This window comes from Mesoplodon bidens (assembly GCF_964165515.1).
Source record: "Mesoplodon bidens genome assembly, chromosome: 14".
Lineage (NCBI taxonomy): Eukaryota > Metazoa > Chordata > Mammalia > Artiodactyla > Ziphiidae > Mesoplodon > Mesoplodon bidens.
The window spans coordinates 60493649-60505468 of NC_138170.1; positions in this window are offsets into that span (position 1 = coordinate 60493649).

The following is an 11820-nucleotide window of genomic DNA, read 5'->3' on the forward strand; positions in this document are numbered from 1 at the left end:
TACCCCTATCTTGCCCCTCCTTCCTACTCTCTCCCCACTGATAACCACTAGTTTGTTCTTTATATCAGTGGGTCTGTTTCAGAGTATATTTTGCTCCTGTTCATGACCTAGAGGTCAAGTCTTTCTCCTTTAGATCACAGATTTACTTAAATTATAGCCCCAGGTAGTTTTCACCTACAGGTTTTTTTTTTTTTTTCAGGCTCCTCTCACAGTTATTGGACCCTCATTCCAGTCTCAGCTTTAAGCAGTGAGGCTTAGTTTGGTCTATCACTCATGAGGCACTTCTGTTCTTTTATTCACCAGAATCTAAGACAACTGGCTACTTCTGCTAATTTCTACTCCTGAACTCTGAAGCACCAGAAATTCTTTAATATATTATATTTATATAATATGCGAAAATTTGTGTATTATATGGAATCATATATATATGAATCTGTAGCACCTAGCTTCTAGCAGAGTGCATGACATTAAGTAGCCACATATTAAATACTTATAAGGTTGAAGTTGATTGACTATATTATGAACTTGGTTACTAATTTATCATAGTAAAATTTTAAGCTATTATAATGTTTTTCCAAATGAGGTTTTCTTTGTTAAGCATTGTAATTCTGTGTTTAGCTAAAATTATACTGAAGCAAGTTTATTTTCATGAAAATAAATGTACTTTTATGTTGGCAATCCAAACCCCATTCTTTGGCTTTAAATGAATCAAAATGATTGTACTAGATTTTCAAGAACTTAAACAAGGTCTGGAAGAATCAACAAAGATACTAAATAGCACACTTACAGGATAAAATTTCCTTTTGGGAATACACAATAAAAATTATTTTTTTAAGGAAGTCATCTGATAATTTTATACTAATGTGTTCATAGTTGGTGATCAACTTGTGGAAATGTTCTGGAAACCTCAAAAATATGGTAAACAACATACTATTTATCTGAAAGTTAAAGGAGGTCATGTCAGAAAAAGAAAATACTTGTGAAGCCATAAGCTTTGCACATAGAGTTGCTCTTAATGGTCTAATATTAATTTAAAGCAAATTTAATTTAAACTTTGAACATATGGACTGTTATTTAATAAATTTTAGAAAAAATAGATTAAAAGAATTGAGGAAAGGAAGGTGGTGGGAGATAAGGAAGCTCATAATAGCCTTTGACTCTCAAAAATAATTTGTGGTGCATGTTTTTATGTTAAATGAATGAATCAGTGGAAACAACATGTTTATATTGATACTATCAGAAAAAGAGCAAGTGCTTCCAATACAATCACAAATACTGAATAGTCAATTAGAAACTCCATATGCTGAGAGTCATGAGAACATCACCGTATTAAAACCAAGTATGCTATCATATTTGTTTTCTGAGACTGCCATAACAATTAAACACAAATTTGGTGACTTAAAAGGACAGTTTATTTTCTCGCAGTTCTGGAGGCCGGAAGTTGGGCAGGGCTGAACTCCCTCTAGAGCCACTAAGAGAGATTCTGTTCCTTGTCTCTTTCAGCTTCTAGTGCCTGTTGGCATTCCTTGGGTTGTGGCTGCATCATTTCACATTACCTCCTTCTCTGTGTGTCTCTGAACTCCATCTGCCTCTCTCTTATAAGAATACTTGTGATGGCATTTGGTGTTTACCCAGATAATCCAGGATAATCTCATTTTTTCAAGATTCTTAACTTAGTCACACCTTTGCCCTATAAAGTAATATTCACTCTTTTGCCATGTAAAGTACTATTCAGAGATTCTAGGGATTAGGATGTTGTATTGATTTGCTAGTGCTGCCATTACAAAATACCACAGATTTGGTAACTTAAACAATAAAAGCTTATTGTTTCACAATCTTGGAGGGTAGCAGCCTGAGATCAAGGTGTTGGCAGGTTTGATGTCTCCCAAGGCTCCCTCTTTGGCTTGTAGATTACCCCCTTCTCACTGTGTCCTCATGTGTTCTTTCCTCTCTGCACATGTGCCCCTGGTGTCTCTTTGTGTGTCCAAATTTCCTTTTCTTATAAGGACACTAGTCAGTTTGGCTCACCCTAAAGGCCTCATTTTAACTTAATTTCCTCCTTAAAGACCTTATCTCCACATACAGTCACATTCTGACATACTGGGAGTTAAGGCTTCAACGTGTTAGTGTGGGGGGCACAATTCAGCCCATACCATACATGAACATATATTTTTTGGGCCACCATTCAGCCCATTACAAATATGTAACTTTTGATTGAAATCATAAGGGAAGAAAGCTAAATATAATTTATTATGCTCCATTCACCAATGCAGACAAATGTAATACCTTTACGAGGTAGTCTCATTAATATAGTTAAAATTTCATGGATAAAGAACTCTATCAGGAGTTTCTGACAATTAACTAGAAAAATCACTTACACGGAACAGTCATTTCCAATGAGGCAAGATTAAATGTTAGCATATTGCAAAATCTCACACTGATATTTATTTGGGAATATAAAGAAAGTTTCCCCTTTCATTTATGGATTTATAGATACACTTGTGAAGATTACAATAGAAAAGAATTCTCCCTTGGCTAAAGGAAAAAATGTAATTTAAGTTGAGGTGTAATTTATACTATATGCTGCAATTACCTGACTTTAATGAGAAAATAAAGTAAATTCCAATATACTTTCCTGGGAGTCATTCCAGCTCTCAATAATCTGTTGCAGTGGATGCCAGGAAGTGGCTGTTCATAGAAAGATGGCCCAAAGTCCACATCTACACACACAAGTAGGTTGCTTTCATAGTAGCATTATCTTTGATTACAAAGAAAGTGAAATAATGTTTTTATATATATTTGCAGAGATATACCATGCACATACCATGTACATGTGACCAGGACATCTAAGAACATAAAAATTACAAATATAAAAAATCATACCAGGGCTTCCCTGGTGGCGCAGTGGTTGAGAGTCCGCCTGCCGATGCAGGGGACATGGGTTCGTGCCCCGGTCTGGGAAGATCCCACATGCCGTGGTGCGGCTGGGCCTGTGAGCCATGGCCGCTGAGCCTGCACGTCCAGAGCCTGTGCTCTGCAACGGGAGAGCCACAACAGTGAGAGGCCCGCATACCGCAAAAAAAAAAAAAAAAAAAAAAAATCATACCAATATAGCAGAAGGAGTAACACTCCCAAACTCATTCTGTGAGACCACCATCACCCTGATGCCAAAACCAGACAAAGATGTCACAAAGACAGAAAACTACAGGCCAATATCACTGATGAACATAGATGCAAAAATCATCAACAAAATACTAGCAAACAGAATCCAACAGCACAGATCCAGTCCAAAAGGATCATATAACCATGATCAAGTGGGGTTTATCCCAGGAATGCAAGGATTCTTCAATATATGCAAATCATCAATGTGATACACCATATTAACAAACTGAAGGAGAAAAAACCATATGATCATCTCAATAGATGCAGAAAAAGCTTTTGACAAAATTCAACACCCATTTATGATAAAAACCTTCCAGAAAGTAGGCATAGAGGGAACTTACCTCAACATAATAAAGGCCATATATGACAGACCCACAGCCAACATCATCCTCAATGGTGAAAAACTGAAACCATTTTCACTAAGATCAGGAACAAGACAAGGTTGCCCACTCTCACCACTATTATTCAACATAGTTTTGGAAGTTTTAGCCACAGCAATCAGAGAAGAAAAAGAAAGAAAAGGAATCCAAATCAGAAAAGAAGAAGTAAAGCTGTCACTGTTTGCAGATGACATGATACTATACACAGAGAATCCTAAAGACTCTACCAGAAAACTCCTAGAGCTAATCAATGAATTTGGTAAAGTAGCAGGATACAAAATTAATGCACAGAAATCTCTTGCATTCCTATACACTAATGATGAAAAATCTGAAAGAGAAATTAAGGAAACACTCCCATTTACCACTGCAACAAAAAGAATGAAATACCTAGGAATAAATCTACCTAGGGAGACAAAAGACCTGTATGCAGAAAACTATGACACTGATGAAAGAAATCAAAGATGACACAAACAGATGGAGAGATATACCATGTTCTTGGATGGGAAAAATCAATATTGTGAAAATGACTATAGTATCCAAAGCAATCTACAGATTCAATGCAATCGCTATCAAACTGCCAGTGGTATTTGTTCACAGAACTAGAACAAAAAATTACACAATTTGTATGGAAACATGAAAGACCCTGAATAGCCAAAGCAATCTTGAGAATGAAAAATGGAGTTGGAGGAATCAGGCTCCCTGACTTCAGACTATACTACAAAGCTACAGTAATCAAGACAGTATGGTACTGGCACAAAAACAGAAATATAGATCAATGGAACAGGCTAGAAAGCCCAGAGATAAACCCACGCACGTATGGTCACCTTATTTTTGATAAAGGAGGCAAGAATATACAATGGAAGACAGCCTCTTCAATAAGTGGCTCTGGGAAAACTGGACAGCTACATGTAAAAGAATGAAATTAGAACACTCCCTAACACCATACACAAAAATAAACTCAAAATGGATTAAAGACCTAAATGTAAGGCCAGACACCATCAATCTCTTAGAGGAAAACATAGGCAGAACACTCTATGACAGCCAGATCCTTTTTGACCCACCTCCTAGAGAAATGGAAAAAAAACCAAAAATAAACACATGGGACCTAATGAAACTTAAAAGCTTTTGCACAGCAAAGGAAACCATAAACAAGACCAAAAGACAGCCCCCAGAATGGGAGAAAATATTTGCAAATGAAGCAACTGACAAAGGATTAATCTCCAAGATTTACAAGCAGCTCATGCAGCTCAATAACAAAAAAACAACCCAATCCAAAAATGGGCAGAAGACCTAAATAGACATTTCTCCAAATAAGATATACAGATTGCCAGCAAACACATGAAAGAATGCTCAATATCGTTAATCATTAGAGAAATGCAAATCAAAACTACAGTGAATATCATCTCACACTGATGAGAATGGCCATCATCAAAAAATCTAGAAACAATAAATGCTGGAGAGGGTGTGGAGAAAAGGGAACCCTCTTGCACTGTTGGTGGGAATGTAAATTGATACAGCCATTATGGAGAACAGTATGGAGGTTCCTTAAGAAACTAAAAATAGAACTGCCTGGAGAATTTTAAAATCACATATATTGCCATTGCAGATTTGTTACTAAATTCAAGATTTTGATACTGAATTCAAGACATTTAAAAATGTCATCTGTTTATGTTTTTATATTGTGTCAATCAATACCATTTAGTGCTTGCTTCGGCAGCACATATACTTAAAATTGGAACAGTACAGAGAAGATTAGCGTGACCCCTGTGCAAGGATGACACACAAATTCGTGAAGCGTTCCATGTTTTTTTTTTTTTTTTTTTTTGGTACGTGGGCCTCTCACTGTTTTGGCCTCTCTCCCGTTGCGGAGCACAGGCTCCGCACACGCAGGCTCAGTGGCCATGGCTCACGGGCCCAGCCGCTCCGTGGCATGTGGGATCCTCCCAGACCGGGGCACGAACCCGTGTCCCCTGCATCAGCAGGCAGACTCTCAACCACTGCGCCACCAGGGAAGCCCCAACGTTCCATGTTTTTTTAACAATAGCCAGGTCATGGAACCAACCTAAATGTCCATCAACAGAGGAATGGATAAAGAAGATGTAGTACATATATGCAATGGAATATTAGTCAGTCATAAAAAGGAATGAAATTGGGTCATTGGTAGAGACATGGATGGACCTCGAGACTGTCATACAAACTGAAGTAAGTCAGAAAGAGAAAAACAAATATATATTAACACATATATGTGGAATCTGAAAAAATTGGTATAGATGATCTTATTTACAAAGCAGAGACACAGATGTAGAGAACAAATGTATGGATACCAAGGGAGAAGGAGGGATGGGATGAACTGGGAGATTGGGATTGACATATATACACTATTGATACTATGTATAAAATGGATAACTAATGAGAACCTATTGTGTAGCACAGGGAACTCTACTCAGTGAGTAGAGAAGGAAATACAAAAAAGAGGTGATATATGTGTATGAATAGCTGATTCACTTTGCTGTACAGTATGAACTAACACAATATTATAAAGCAAGTATACTCCAATTAAAAAAATCAATACCATTTAAAATTTTAACTTGTATGTCTAACATATTGGTTATCTCTTTCAGTTTTGTGCTTGTTAAATTTGAAAAGCACACTTTCCTACTCTTTGCATAGGTCACTGCAAAAAATATTGACCAGAATTAGACCAAGGGTAGTTACCCTGTTAGAGATTTACTTTAGGTAGTACTGCATCATTCAACAATATTATTAACATGCAATTATTTAAATAGTGGCTAATCTGGGTACCATGCAGTTAGTTGTATCAGCTCCGGTTTTGAGATAATGTGATTTTATGCTCTGGCCTCTGGTCTGAGGCTAGTACAGAAAGAGGTCTATTTGTGTTATTCTTTCTCAAAATAGAAGACCTGGAACCACAAAACACAACCACTTTAATGCCACAGCAAATTGTGAAAAGTCTAGTTAGTTTCACAAATCTTTACCTGTGACTTGCTAAAGTCAAATTAGGAAGAATGCAAGGGCAAATGTAATACAATTTTAGTTTATAAAAAATGGTTAAAAATTTGAAAAAGCAGGCATATTTTCTCTAACATAATAATTATGGGAAAATCTCTCTTAGTAGTAATGTCTCAAAATTTGCTTCTTAAACCATTCAAGAAGATTATTTTTATACCTGCCTTCTGGAGTGATTTATTTTTGAAGGGTGGTAAGTTGTATATTTATATGTTTGTTACCCGAACAATGAACAGTTTCTCCACGTTGCGTTTTGCTGCCAAATTAATTTATTTAGTAATAAACTTTCTGTGTCAATTAGGAATCCTGGTTGAAGGATCAGACCCTGACTGGGGAATTTACTGGAATGATACTAGTGGGGAGGGAAATATTCATGAGAAGGGGGCAGGTGGTAGGTAGGTAGGGGTGCTGTCTAAAGAGTCAGGGGCATAGCAAGCTGTCCACAGCCAGAGTGACCAGAAGCAGCCATGAATGACTGCCAACTGCACCTCTGTCTTCTCACCCTCCTCGGGATGGGATTCAGTCTCTTGAGAGTTGGCTTCTGATTGGCCAAGCTTACATCATGAGCTTTCTCCCAGCTATATCCTGGAGAAGAATCTGTTCCTCTTTTCTTTCATAGTGAGAAACAGAAGCCTGATTGTATTAATTTTCCAGGGCTGCAGTAACAAAATACCACAGACTGCCTGGCTTAAGCAACGGAAATTTATTTTCTTGCAGTTCTAGAGGCTAGAAATCCAACGTTGAGGTGTCAGGAGGGTTGGTTCCTTCTGAGGGATGTGACGGAAGAATCTTTTCAAGGCCTCTTTTCTTGGTTTGTAGATGGCCAGCTTCTCCATGTATCTTCGCTTAGTCTCCCCTCTCTACGTGTCTGTGTCTAAATGTCCTCTTACAAAGACAGCATCATATTGGATTAGGGCTCACTCTAATGATGCTATTTTTTTTTTTTTTTTTTTTTTTTTGCTGTATGCGGGCCTCTCACTGTTGTGGCCTCTCCCGTTGCGGAGCACAGGCTCCGGACGCGCAGGCCCAACGGCCATGGCTCACAGGCCCAACCGCTCCGCGGCATGTGGGATCCTCCCAGACCGGGGCACGAACCCGTGTCCCCTGCATCGGCAGGCGGACTCTCAACCACTGCGCCACCAGGGAAGCCCAAATGATGCTATTTTAATTTATATCTTTAAAGACCCTATCTCCAAATATAGTTACATTCTAAAGTACTAGGAATTAAGACATCAACACATGAATTTGTGTGGGTGTGTGTTGGAGGGGCACAATTCAGCTTATAACACTGGCATTGCTCTTCCATTGACACAGTACTATGTGCAGGAGAAGTAACTTTCCCCGAATAAAAACTGGGTTGCTCTTACAAAGAGGAATGGCTTTGGAGCAGCTAAAAAATGATAAACATCAGTCTACATTTTTTTTTGTAACCATATTTATGGAAGTTAATTTTTATTTTTTTAAATTGCAAGAAAATGCTATGTACAGAAAACTTGAAAATCTAAAAAAAATCAACCACCTATAATATTCAAGGTTGGTAAGGGTACAAGAAAATGAACATGTCCTCTCTGCTGGTGGGAATGCAGGCTTTTATACGCCTTGCTATCATTCTACTTTTATACACTGCTGAAGTGGAGTTGTGTCACTTAAATCTCTCTTCAAGAAAAAATTTGCTATTCAGGTGCAAGGAGTGCAGTTAGCAGACAATTTCCTGCTGTTACTCGCTTCAGCTTTCAAGCTATGGCTCTGCTCTTTTCGGGCAGCCTCCAGCCAATGAGTGAGCGTGGCAGGGAGTACTAGGGCCTGGCCATTTCTGTCCAACCCTGACCTCCTCTAATAGGCACTCTTTGCTTCGGAGCTGCCTTTTAGTTTGTCTAAGACTTGGTCAAATCTACATAGTGATCTGAGCTTTGTTTTCTCTCTGTCTTTATTTTTCATAGGTCTTTGTTACTCCGTTCATGGGTTTGCAAATCTTTGTGCCTTTCAGTGTGGTTTTAATGTAATATTTGTTTTTTTTCACTATCTTATCCTTAATGACATCATGGAAATTTTGTTGTTTATTTTTCTGAAATCCGTTAAATTATATTATTGGCAGTTCACTGTCTTCAAGCCTAATTTGGGACTCCTTAACTTAGTGACTCATTTAAGGCCCAGATAGAAAGTAGGGGAGAGAGATAGAGACAGAAAACAGGGAGATGTCTCCCTCTGAGTATTTGTATGGTAGAATATAAAACTGAGGGACTATTGGTAACCGCGGTCTGTGCTATGAACTTACGAGCAGAAGAAGGACTGCAGTTAGAAAGAAGAGTCAAGCAGATAGAGAAAAGTAGACTGAGAGAGGGAGAGTCTGTTCTGGCTCCTTACAGAAGGACTAAAGGACTCTTTGGTCCGGTCTGGGATAGGGCATCCGGTCCCAGCTCCATTTCTGAGTCTAGGCTGATCTTCACTCTGGCTTTGGTGCAACCCTCTAGAAGTCTTCTAATGAATTCCCTTGACTTTGCATATATTAGTTTAAATTGGGTTGCCATGTTTTGCAACTCAGAAAGTTTTCACTATCACAGAGCGTCAGCACTTTGCATAACATAATAGGCACTCAGAAAATTTTAGTAAAATCTACACCTTGTTGCATTTTTTAGGTCTTTCAACTATGTCTTCTTGGTGGTCACAAAACTTCTTTTATTGTTTGAATTTATACAGTCTGAAGCTGTAGATATGTGATAATGCTAAGCGCAGTGTTCTGCAGTCTGTTGTCACTTATGAAATATTACTTAGCAAAAATAATAACAGGGATGGGGGGAGAGAGACTATTGGACTACTATTGGACTGAAGGAAAAAATTTCCTGTTCATTAAAGAATCAGATTTTAGGTAAAGAATTTTTGTTTATCTGAAGAGTTCATTTTCCAGTTATTCTTTGGTACGGCAAGGTTTTAGGTTTACAGTGGGGCAGGGGAACTAGACAGAAACAGCTTCCCTAACTGAGCTCTGAATCTGTACATAGACCAGCAGAGAAATTGTCAATGGAGTTGACAACTGTCAATGGAGTTTAAACTATCTGAGAAGGAGGGTGGCATTCTTTTATTTGGATGAGGTCCCTAGGTCACCTGAGAACATGGGTTTCTTCATGTAGTCCCAAAATGGGATGTAATATTCCACAGAGAACGCTAGAGGCAAAAATTCAGAGGGATTAAAATTGGTATACGTGGATGAGTCTGTTCTTACAATGATCTAACGGTCCAAATATACTGAAACCTAGGTCTCTGAGGATAAAAGTGCTTAGTTTGACCTCAGACACCATGAGAGCATCTTTTGTCCTAGGTAGCAATCCAGGGTATCTTTCCTTCCCTAGCCAATATCATGCTAGATTTCCTCTTCACTAAGAGATGAACTTTGATTTTCGCCCTACTTTTTCCAGGTGTTTCACACTCATATGCTGATCTGGAGCCTTCATGTTGATCCCTGAGGGCAGGCCTCATCTTGAATATGATTTAGGGGATTGACTGGAAGTCCATGCTCTGACCATAGGTCTTGGAGTCACTTTCCAAGTTCTCTGAGATGGCTCCTCAGCATCTTGGCAGCAACATCTTATCCTTTTTAATCTTGTCACTCTATGCAACAAGGCATAGGGGTCCTGAACTTGTTCTCCTGATCATTTTGTTGCCATTAGGAAATGAGTGAGCTCTGCCTTTCTGCCTTTTTTCAGCTGTTGTTTTTTAATGATTCCCGACTTCCTCTCTGATCCTGGAACCTGTGAGTGGAAAATGTAAGACTATGAAGAATACAAGCTGGTGGTGTTTTCCAAGTGTGTGTGCAGGCTGTATTTCATCTATTAATTCATGATGATGGTGCCCACAAGGGCCAGAGGGATCTTCACATCATCTCCAAGCCCTTTTAACAGCTGACAAAAACCAGATCTTATAATTAACAAAGAAGACAGGGTTTTCCATATATAGCCCATGCAGCTCATACCCAGCGCCTGTGAGATTTCTGATGGAATTATCTCTCAATTATTATAATGAAGCTACATGGTTAATGCTGTCACTTGGACATTGATAGAAAAAAATGTGTGCTTGACTAGATTCTTAAGTGTATTGTCTAAGACAAGATAATTGCAAACACATCTTACTAATTCTTGATTACCTATTAATGGAAGAGAACAAGTACATGGTTTATTTTGGAAAAAAGCGAGTAACACATCATTTTGCAGTGCCAATAGCTCATACAAGCAATGGGAAAGAGTGGTGGACACAGGGCTTTGGAGATCCTTTCCTCTGACTTTCAGTGCCAGTTCTGACCCTTTCTGATGGTGTTACTCATCCCCTCTAAACTGGTAATAGTCTTACCTATCTCATAAGGTTTTTTTGCTAGAATTACATGTGATAATACCTATAATTTAAAAATATTTATAGTATTACATTATAAATCCAAATATTTGTAAAAACATCTTGCATATTGTTTGGTGCCTGATAGAAGGTAATTTATTCATAAAAACTTCTTGAGCACCTATACCATATACAGGCAGTTTGCTGGTGCGGGGGATGAGAGGACAGATAAGTCAAAGTTCTTGCTTCCAGAAGGTTACAATCTAATTGGAGAGAAAGATATATAAATAGACATTTTTAGTTCAATGTGGTGAGGGCAATCACAGAGAAAGAGATAAGGAAGTTAGAAGCACAGAGGAGAGACTTGTAACAAGGCTGGAGGTGGAGGTGGGATCAGGGAAGGCTCTGGGAATAAACGCCTGAGCTGATAGTGAGCCAGAAAATAATGAATAAAGATGAGATATGTACATTTTCAAGATGATATCACATTCAATATATATGAGTTTACCTTTTATTTTCTTTAATTCACATTGAATCACCAACATTTTTCATATTTTTGGTCAATTATTGGTGGTTCCAGGACTCAATTTGTTGGTGTTAGGGAAGGAGGATCCAAATTTATGGACCATTGTGGGTTTATAATTGGCATATTAAAATTCTTCACATTGGTCTTTAAAAGACCAGCCACCAAAGGACTAAGAAGAAAAAAATAAGACTAGAAAGACATTAAAAGTGGGAAATATCAGGTGTTATGAAATTAGACTCTGGGAAGTATAAACTGGAGGGAAAATTAAGGCAGTAAATATTACTGGTATGTCCACATGTTTTAATCTTGCTTTCTTGAGGTGGAAGCTGCCTAGCAACAGAGGCACCACTAGGCCTGCTCTCCACAACTGGTCAGCCCTTTAAGGCTGGATTTGTTGAGATCAGG